Source organism: Bison bison, unplaced genomic scaffold (genome assembly GCF_000754665.1).
Source record: "Bison bison bison isolate TAMUID 2011002044 unplaced genomic scaffold, Bison_UMD1.0 scf7180017863885, whole genome shotgun sequence".
Taxonomy (NCBI): Eukaryota; Metazoa; Chordata; class Mammalia; order Artiodactyla; family Bovidae; genus Bison; species Bison bison.
Window position 1 is genome coordinate 450,807 of NW_011494457.1, and position 8,858 is coordinate 459,664.

General features: G+C 47.6%; 1 protein-coding gene across 1 annotated transcript in view; it reads left to right on the forward strand.

Annotated features, from left to right (window-relative positions):
• The window catches only part of FAM83F (family with sequence similarity 83, member F), a 28,502-nt gene that overhangs the window by 16,135 nt on the left and 3,509 nt on the right, over nucleotides 1-8,858 (forward strand). The gene's annotated exons all lie outside the window — the stretch shown is intronic.

Genomic DNA, 8,858 nt, shown 5'->3' on the forward strand with positions numbered 1-8,858 from the left:
AGACGGCAGCCCACCAGGCTCCGCCATCCCTGGGATTCTCCAGGCAAGAATACTGGAGTGGGTTGCCGTTTATGAAAGTGAAAAGTGAAAGTGAAGTTGTTCAGTTGTGTCCAACTCTAGCAACCCCATGGACTGCAGCCTACCAGGCTCCTACATCCATGGGATTTTCTAGGCAAGAGTACTGGAGTGGGGTGCCATTGCCTTCTCCCCTGTTATGTGTAGTGGTTCTCAAAGCGGGGTGGGGGGGGTCAAGAGAGTGAGACAGTTTTGTCCTCAGGAGACATTTATCTGTATCTATAGGCATTTTTGGTTGTCACCATTTTGGGTGATGCTACTGGAGAAGGAAATGGCACCCCACTCCAGTACTATTGCCTGGAAAATCCCATGGACAGAGGAGTCTGGTAGGCTACAGTCCATGGGGTCTCAAAGAGTCGGACACGACTGAGTGACTTCGAGTTCACTGGCTTGCTACTAAACATTCTGCAATGCACAGGATGGCATGCCCCGCCTCCCGCCCTGGCACCCTCCCCCACCTACACACACGCACAGCGAGAAATACTGTGCCCAGAAGTGCCACTGTAGAGAAACCCTGTGTTAGGGTAACTGCAGGTCATCCTGCATAGCTGAAAGCAGGGGGCAGACGTGAGACTGTCCAAGGTGAAGCTGGAGAGGAGGAAGGGGCCATCATAAGGTCCTTCAATACCAAGCTAAGGAGTTTGACTGTAGGACCCACCACTTCACCAGTCTGTTGCTTGGGGGGAGGGGGAGTGTCACTGGTATGGAGAAAGAATTGGAGCACAGCGATGGAAAAGGCAAGACTAATTAGGAAACTATCCCAGAAGTTCACTAAGAAATGAGAAGGGGGACAACTTCCCTGTGGTCCAGCAGCCAGGACTCCATGCTCCCAAAGCAGAGGGCCTAGGTTCGATCCCTGGCCAGGCAGCTAAGATCCCACAGGCCACAACAAAGACCCAGCACAGCCAAATAAATAAACATTAAAACGAGGGGGTGCCAGGTAAGGACAGCCGTGCAGTGAGAGCAGAAAGGAGCTGACCCAGAGGAAGTGCACAGAGGAGGCAGGACCTGTTGGACTTGGTGGCGGTCAGATTCGGTCACAGGGAGGAGGAGGAAGGAGACCAGTAGATTCAGGCTTCTGGCCAGGGTGACCGAGAGGATGTTGATTTTGGAAGTCCCTCCAGGGCAGGCCAGTGAGCATGGCTCTGTGGTACAGAGACCACCAGTGCGGTGGGCATCCAGACCAGGTCATCCCAACACACGCAGGGGCGCCAGTCCCTGCTGTCTTGAGCAGAGCCGTGTGGAGTGCGCATGGCAGGTGGAGTCCTTTCCCTTCATTTTGTTAATCTAATGGTAATTAAGGCGTCCAGGAAGAGAATCTGAAAAGCTGGCAGTTTAATTAAAGGTAAATGACAGATGGAGGGGAATTCTGAAGCTCCCTAACACACCCTGCTTCCCCGCTCCACCACTGAGGCCAGATATCAAAGGAGGAGACAGCTAACCAAGTGCCCGATGAGAAGTATTACAGCATCAGAGCCTCTTTGCTGCCGCCTGCAACAGCGTCTAGAAACTCCTGCTGCCTCGAATTAACCTCTCCCCCCCAGGTGCTGCGCATCAGTGGGTAACCAGGTAAAGAAGGCTGGGAGCCTGCCGGGAAGAAGGAATGACTTTTCCCTCTTGACGAAATCCACGTCCCTCTTTTAAAACCCGATTTTCCATTTATACCGGGAGCCTTGAAGTCAGGTTTGACCCAGAAGACCACGTGGCACATTAAATGCTGGGCGGGAGTAGGGAGCTGGTTTTCGTGGGCCTCATGCCGCCCGTGGATCGGAATGTCAAGCCGGGCCTCCGAGACCAAAGCCGAGGGTAATTATCACCTCTCCTCCACAACGAGATTGCAGGAGTCAGCGAGCAATTGATTTTTTTTCCCACTACAGATATTTCACTGCTTAATTGGTAGTGACACAGATGGCTGGCCCTCACCAGGGCGCCGCAGACCAAGCCTCCCCAAAGCAGGGCTCTCCCCCTCCCCCCAGGACACATCTCTCCCTCTGGTTTGCCGTGCTCTCCCCGCACCTCCTCCTTTGGGTCGGGGCGAGGGTGAGCTGGCTCCCTGCTCTTTCAATTACAAAACAAGAACACAAGTGAATCCTGATGTGCTTTCCTGAGCCAGTCAAGCCCTCCCCGGCGACATATTGAGAGTCCGCCTTGAGCTGGACACCGCAGAGAGTCTGGAAATGAGCAGACGGTGGACTCTGACCTCAGGCAGCACGTGGGAGACAACATATCCCTAGCCTGCTAGACGCTGGGAGCTGCGTTCTGCTGGATGAAGCCTGATGCGGCCTGTTAAAACCAAAGCCCACCACCATCCAGCCCCACCCTGTCGTCCTTGCTGTTGCTCGGTCACTAAGTTGTGTCCGACTCTTTGTGGCCCCATGGACTGCAGCACGCCAGGCTCCCGGCTGTCCTTGCCCCACACCTACCCTGAGCTGTTCGGGCCAACTGCTTTTTGTTCGTTTGTGCTCTCAGGAGCAGACCTGATTGTGAAGCTCAGTTCATGGTCCGCTGCCGTCATCAATCCAGGGAAGGCCCCTCTGAATTTACTCTCTGCTTCCCTCCCATCCCTTTCTCCTGCCACAGGCAGCCCCTCTCCTCTATTCAGTGTATATCCTTGAAAAACATGAAGAGTTATCTTATGTAGTGTACTTCGATTTACATTAATGGTACTGGACTATAGATCACATGCTCTAACATTTTAAATCCAAATGTCCATTGTAAGGGCTTCCCAGGTGGCTTAGTGGCAAAGAATCTGTCTGCCAATGTGGGAGATACAGGAGATGCATCTCGGTTGGGAAGATCCCCTGGAGTAGGAAATGGCAACCCATCCCGGTCTTCTTGCCTGGGAAATCCCATGGACAGAGGAGCCTGGCGGGCTGTAGTCCATGGAGTGCCAAAGAGTCGGACACAACTGAGCACGCACACGCGCACATCCATTTTAGAAGAGCTCTCCAGGTTCTACACGTGTGACTCGTCCATTGCTTCTGCCTGCCATAGAGGACTCTGTCCTGAGCATCCCTCACATTTGTTCACCCGTTCTTCTAGAGATGCACATCTGAGTTGTTGCCAGCTCTCTGCTGTCCCAAAGCTATCGTGAGTGTCTTTGTTCCTGCCCCCTGATAGACCTGGACAAAGCCCCAAGAGGCTGCCCTGGGTGTGTGGCCAAGAGTACACGGCTGGCTTCTAGGTGTGCTGTTGTTTGTCCAGTCATGTCTGACTCTTTGTGACCCCATGGACTGCAGCTCACCAGGCCCTGTCCCTCACCATCTCCCGGAGTTTGCCCAAGTTCATGTTCATTGCATCGGTGATGCCATCCAGCCATCTCATTCTCTGGTGCCCTCTTCTTTTGCCCTCAATCTTTCCCAGCATCAGGAACTTTTCCAGTGAGTTGGCTGTTCACATCAGATGACCAAAATACTGAAGCTTCAGCGTGAGCATCAGTCCTTCCAGTGAATATTCAGGGTTGATCTCCCTTAAGATTGACTGGTTTGATCTCTTTGCTGTCCAAGGGACTTTTAGGAGTCTTCTGTAGCACCGCAGTTCGAAGGCATCAATTTTTTGGCGTTCTGCCTTCTTTAGAGTCTAGCTCTCACAACCATATGTGACCACCAGGAAGACCATAGCCTTGACTATACGGACCTTTGTCGGCAGAGTAATGTCTCTGCTTTTCAACACACTGTCTAGGTTTGTCATTGCTTTCCTGCAAAGAAGCAATAATCTTTTAATTTCATGGCTACAGTCACTGTCTGCAGTGATTTTGGAGCCCAAGAAGAGGAAATCTGTCACTACTTCCACCTTTTCCCTTTCTATTTGCCATGCAGTAATGGGGCCGGATGCCATAATCTTAGTTTTTTTTAATATTTAGTCTTCTAGGTATACACAGTCTTAAATCCATGAAGCTCTCTGCCCGTTGCCCTAAGGAACAGCTGTACCAGTGTTCCATCCCACCCACAGTGAATGAGGGTCCCCTTTTCTCACACCAACATTTAGAACTGTCCAGCATTCTGGTTTTTAGTTCATATTGTAAAGTCATCTCTCTCTTATCTCTTTGCTTTTTAAATTTATTTTATTCATCACTGACTCGATGGACGTGAGTTTGAGCAAGCTTCAGGAGTTGGTGATGGACAGGGAAGCCTGGCATGCTGCAGTCCATGGGGTCGCAAAGAGTCTGAGCAACTGAACTGATAAAATTTTTAAAAGTTCCATTTACTCTTATTACTATCTCTTGGCTTTAATTTGAATCTTTCTGATTACTTATGATGTCTGCTTCTCTTTATATACTTGTTAGCCATTCAGGTATTTTCTCCTTAAGGAACTGCCTATTCATAGCCTTTGCCCATTTTTCTAATTAATTTTCTGTCTTTTTCTTGCTGATGTGCAGGAATCTCTTGTATGTTATTAACTTCTTTTGGTTGTAGACGTTGCAGGTATCTTCTGTCACCTCCAGTTCCCTTTGTCTATTGACATCTTTCTTTGAACAGAAAATCCCTAATTTGCTAAAGGCATTTAAAAAATTTTTATTTGTCTTATGATTCATGCTTTTGGAATCCTAAGAAATCTTTTCTTGCTTATGTCATGAAGACATTTTCCTACATTTCATGAATTCCTTTATTAGCTTTATCTTCCACTTTCAGATGGTCCAGCCTACCTGAAATCCACCTTTGTATATTGTATGAGGTAGGGATCTACTTTGTTTTTCTCTGTTTAGTATGACGATTGTCCCAATAGCATGTGCTAAAAAGCATCCTTTCTCCACCGAGTTGTGATTCTGCCTCTACCAGACTTAAAGTTTACGCGTGTGTGTAGGCCCATATATATTTCTGGCCTCTCCGTTCTGTCCCATGGTCTATTTGCCAGTCCCTTCCCACCTCAGGACCACAGTTCTCATCCGCTGACGCTGCAGTGCGTCTTACCATCCAGTGGGACAGGTGTGCCCTTTTAGCTTTTCTTTTTCAAGATTGAGTTAGCTATTGTGGATCTTCATTCTTCCTCACATCTTTGAAATATCTGAGCACCTCAAAAAAAAATTTACTGCCTGTTCATTGGAACTGTATTAGATCTTGTTAATATGAGGACTGGATTTTTAAAACATTGAATCATATTATCGATGAACATGATTTATCTTTTTATTTACCCAAATAATTTTAACTGTCCTTTAACCAGAGTTTTCTAAGTTTCTCCATAGAGGTATTCATTCCTAAATATTACCTGCTTAAATTATAATTTTGAATGGATCTTATTTTCCTTTTTTTTTTTAAAGAAAAATTGATCATTGCTATATTAGAAGAATGCTATTGTTTTTTGTTTCCCTTATATCTGGAAAATTTTGCCAAATTCTCCTATTACTTCTAAAAGCTTTTCTCTGCATCCTCCTGGATTTTTAATAAAAATATCATCTCTAAATACTGATAGTTTTGTCTCTCTTAATGCTTCCAGCTCATTTCTTTTTCTTGGCATATGGCATTGTTCAGGACTTAGAGTACTGTTGAACAGCAGCAGTGATAGTGGTGATATTCTCAACTTGCTTAGGATTTAAAGGGAATGCAAATTTAAGTATGTTTCATACGGGTTTTTTAGTAGCTAGCCTTTATCATGATAAGGAAGTTTCTATTCCTAGTTTTTTGAGAATTTTAATCATAACTAGTGTTATCAGATACTTTTTTTAAAACTTAAGGTAATATATGATTTTCTCTTTTACACTATCAATGTTATAAATTAATATATTTCTGATATTGAATAATCCTTACATTTTTAGAATAAACCTTGATTATGCTTTTTAAAAAATTAAACTATAGTTGATGTGTTTAGTTCACTTTTATGACTTATCCATGTCATTTTCATTTTCAAATTCATCAATGTGTGAATGGTCCTATTCTTTTGACCATTTTTACCCTTTCTTGAATAGTAAGTATTTCTTAAAAAGTGAATATGTCTGTGAAAGTGTTAGTCACTCAGTCGTGTCCGACTGTTTGCGACCCCATGGACTGTAGCCCGCCAGCCTCCTCTGTCCGTGGGATTCTCCAGGCAAGAATACTGGAGTGGGTTGCCATTTCCTTCTCCAGCGGATCTTCCCAACCCAGTGATTAAACCCAGGTCTTCCGCATTGCAGGCAGACCCTTTACCATCAGAACCACCAGGGAAGCCCTAATATGGCTATAATTACTTCTCTTTTCTCATTCAGATTGTGTTTGTATCGCCTCTGATTTTGTCAGCCACGCCTGTCCTCAGTGCCTCTGCCAGTGCTGTGTCCTTTGCCTGGATGCTCGCCTCCTAGGCCTTTGGTGGCCCAGGTGGCACCTGTGTGCAGATTAGGAAAGGGCCTCTCTCAGGCGGGCTGAGCTCCACTCGCCTGCTCAGCCCTGTGTGCAGTGCACAACCTACACACCCATGCATGGCAGCCCTTCCCGCTTCCCAGCTTGTTTATTCTCCGCTCATTTCTCATGGTGCCCAAGGCTGCCCATTCTTCAGTTTTCAGCTTCCTTGGTGAAATCTTTCTTGTCTCCGCTGACTGCAAGTAATCTTTCAACTCCGCCCTCCCTAAATCCCTCCTTCTCTTCCTCCCACTCCTCCTCTGCACTCTCACCGAGTGTCATTCGTGCATCTTGTAAGGCATTTATCTCGTTTTCCCTTATGTCATATTATTCTGTGTGGATGTCTTATGATTCCAACTGGATTAACCCCTTGAGGTTAGGGACTACGGTTTACTTGTCTTTAGGTCCTCCCTCTGCCAGTGGGACTCAGCAAATGCTACTTATATGAATGCTTGAGTATTAAATGTAGAGCACTTGTGGACACAGTGGGGAAGGAGAGGGCGGGACGAATTGAGAGAGTATTCACGTATATACACTACCACATGTAAAACAGACAGCTAACAGGAACTGCTGTCTAGCACAGGGAACCCAGGTCAGTGCTCTGATGACCTAGAGGGATGGGATGGGGGGCTGGTGGGAGGAGGGCTCAAGAGATACATGTAGCCGATTCATGTTGTTGTACAGCAAAAACTGACACAACACTGTAAAGCAGTTGTGTGTGTGTGTGTGTGTGTGTGTGTGTGTGTGAGTTGCTCAGTCATGTCTGACTCTGCAACTCCATGGACTGTAGACTGCCACGCTCCTCTGTCCATGGAGTTCTCCAGGCAAGAAGACTAGAGTGGGTTGCCATGCCCTGGTCCTGGGAATCTTCTTGACTCAGGGATTGAACCTGGGTCTCCTACGTTAGCAGGCAGATTCTTTACTGTCTGAGCCATCAAGGAAACCCAAAGCAGTTATACTGTTAAAAAACAGTAAATGTAGGTGCTAAGAAGAGCCTTCTATAGCCTTGCATAAATGGTGTCGGGGGTGGTCTTTAGAGGGAAAGATAATGGCAGAGCACACATGAAGGGCATGGTGATAGAGGATACACTTACTGAGTTTCACATGTGCCAGGCACTTTGCTAAATGCTTTCACAGTTTACTTCTCTAAGCCTTCTCAACAGCCCTTTGAGACAGGTGCTACTATTAGCTCCATTTTGCTGCCAAGGAAGCTGGCACTGATGAGTCAGCAGTACCAGGCCTGGTCTGCCCGACTTCAGGGTTCGGGCATTCATTTACAACCATGAGCAGCCTCCTTCGATCACATGGTGGTTACCATTTATTGTGGTGTTGTGTTTGATGCTTACAGATGTTATTTCTAATCCTGATGCCAAATGTACCAGGTACCGAGTATCCACACTTGGCAGATGAGGGAACAGAGGCTCATCAAGGTTAAAGGACTTACCTAAGGTTACAGAAATGGAAAGTGGTTATAATCAGATTTCTCTGACCCCAAAGCATGCCCTTCCTCTGCATCACGGACACAGTGCTTGGGGCCAGCAAGAAAACCCTGCCTCTGGAGTGGAAAAAGGGTTTTTTGTTTGTTTGACCACATGGCATGCAAGATCTTAGTTCCCTGACCAGGGATCAAACCAGTGCCCCCTGCAGTGGAAGCACAGAGTCTTGACCACTGGGCTGCCAGGGAAGTCCTGGAACAAGGTTTGTTTGTATAGGAAGGTGAGGCAGCTGAGGTAAGAAAGGCAAGCTGCCTCGGGCTGCAGAAGGCCTTCCTTCTCAGGATGACTAATCAAGACTGGCTTCTGGAAATCATGGCTCAGATGCTAAAAAATCGGCCTGCAATGCAGGAGACCTGGGTTTGATCCCTGGGTTGGGAAGATCCCCTGGCAAAGGAAATGGCAACCCACTCCAGTATTCTTGACTGGAGAATCCCATGGACAGAGGAGCCTGGTGGGCTCCAGTCCATGGGATCACAAGAGTCAGACACGATTTGGTGACTAAACAGCCAGGAGAGGCAGGGACCTTGTTTTGAGGATGGAGCAGGATGGCTGGACCCCTGGAGGCCAAGGGAGCCTGAGCCAACTGGAGCTCTGCCTAGATCTGTGCTCAGGGAAGCGCAGGGCTTTGCACAGCTGCAGGGACATCAAAGCACTCAGGTCTGCAGAGAAAGTCATATCTGAGCAGATCTGCAGCTTGCAGTGATGGTCCATCCTACGCATCTCTGTGACTGCAGCCTCTTGAGCCTGCTTATTTCCCAAGGGCATCAGGACCAGCTCTCCTCAGCCTCCTAGATCTCCCCCAATATGACTTCTGAAGAGCTGCTGGGAAACCCCCAGGGTAGGCAGTGGGGATTTGTCAAGGACGCATGGCCAGCACCCTCCGCACCATATTCATTTCCTGGAGCAGAGCACCCATCTCCTGCTCAGTTGTGTTCAGAGGTGGGGGGGTGGTGCAGGTGGCATTTCTGACTCTCTTGGG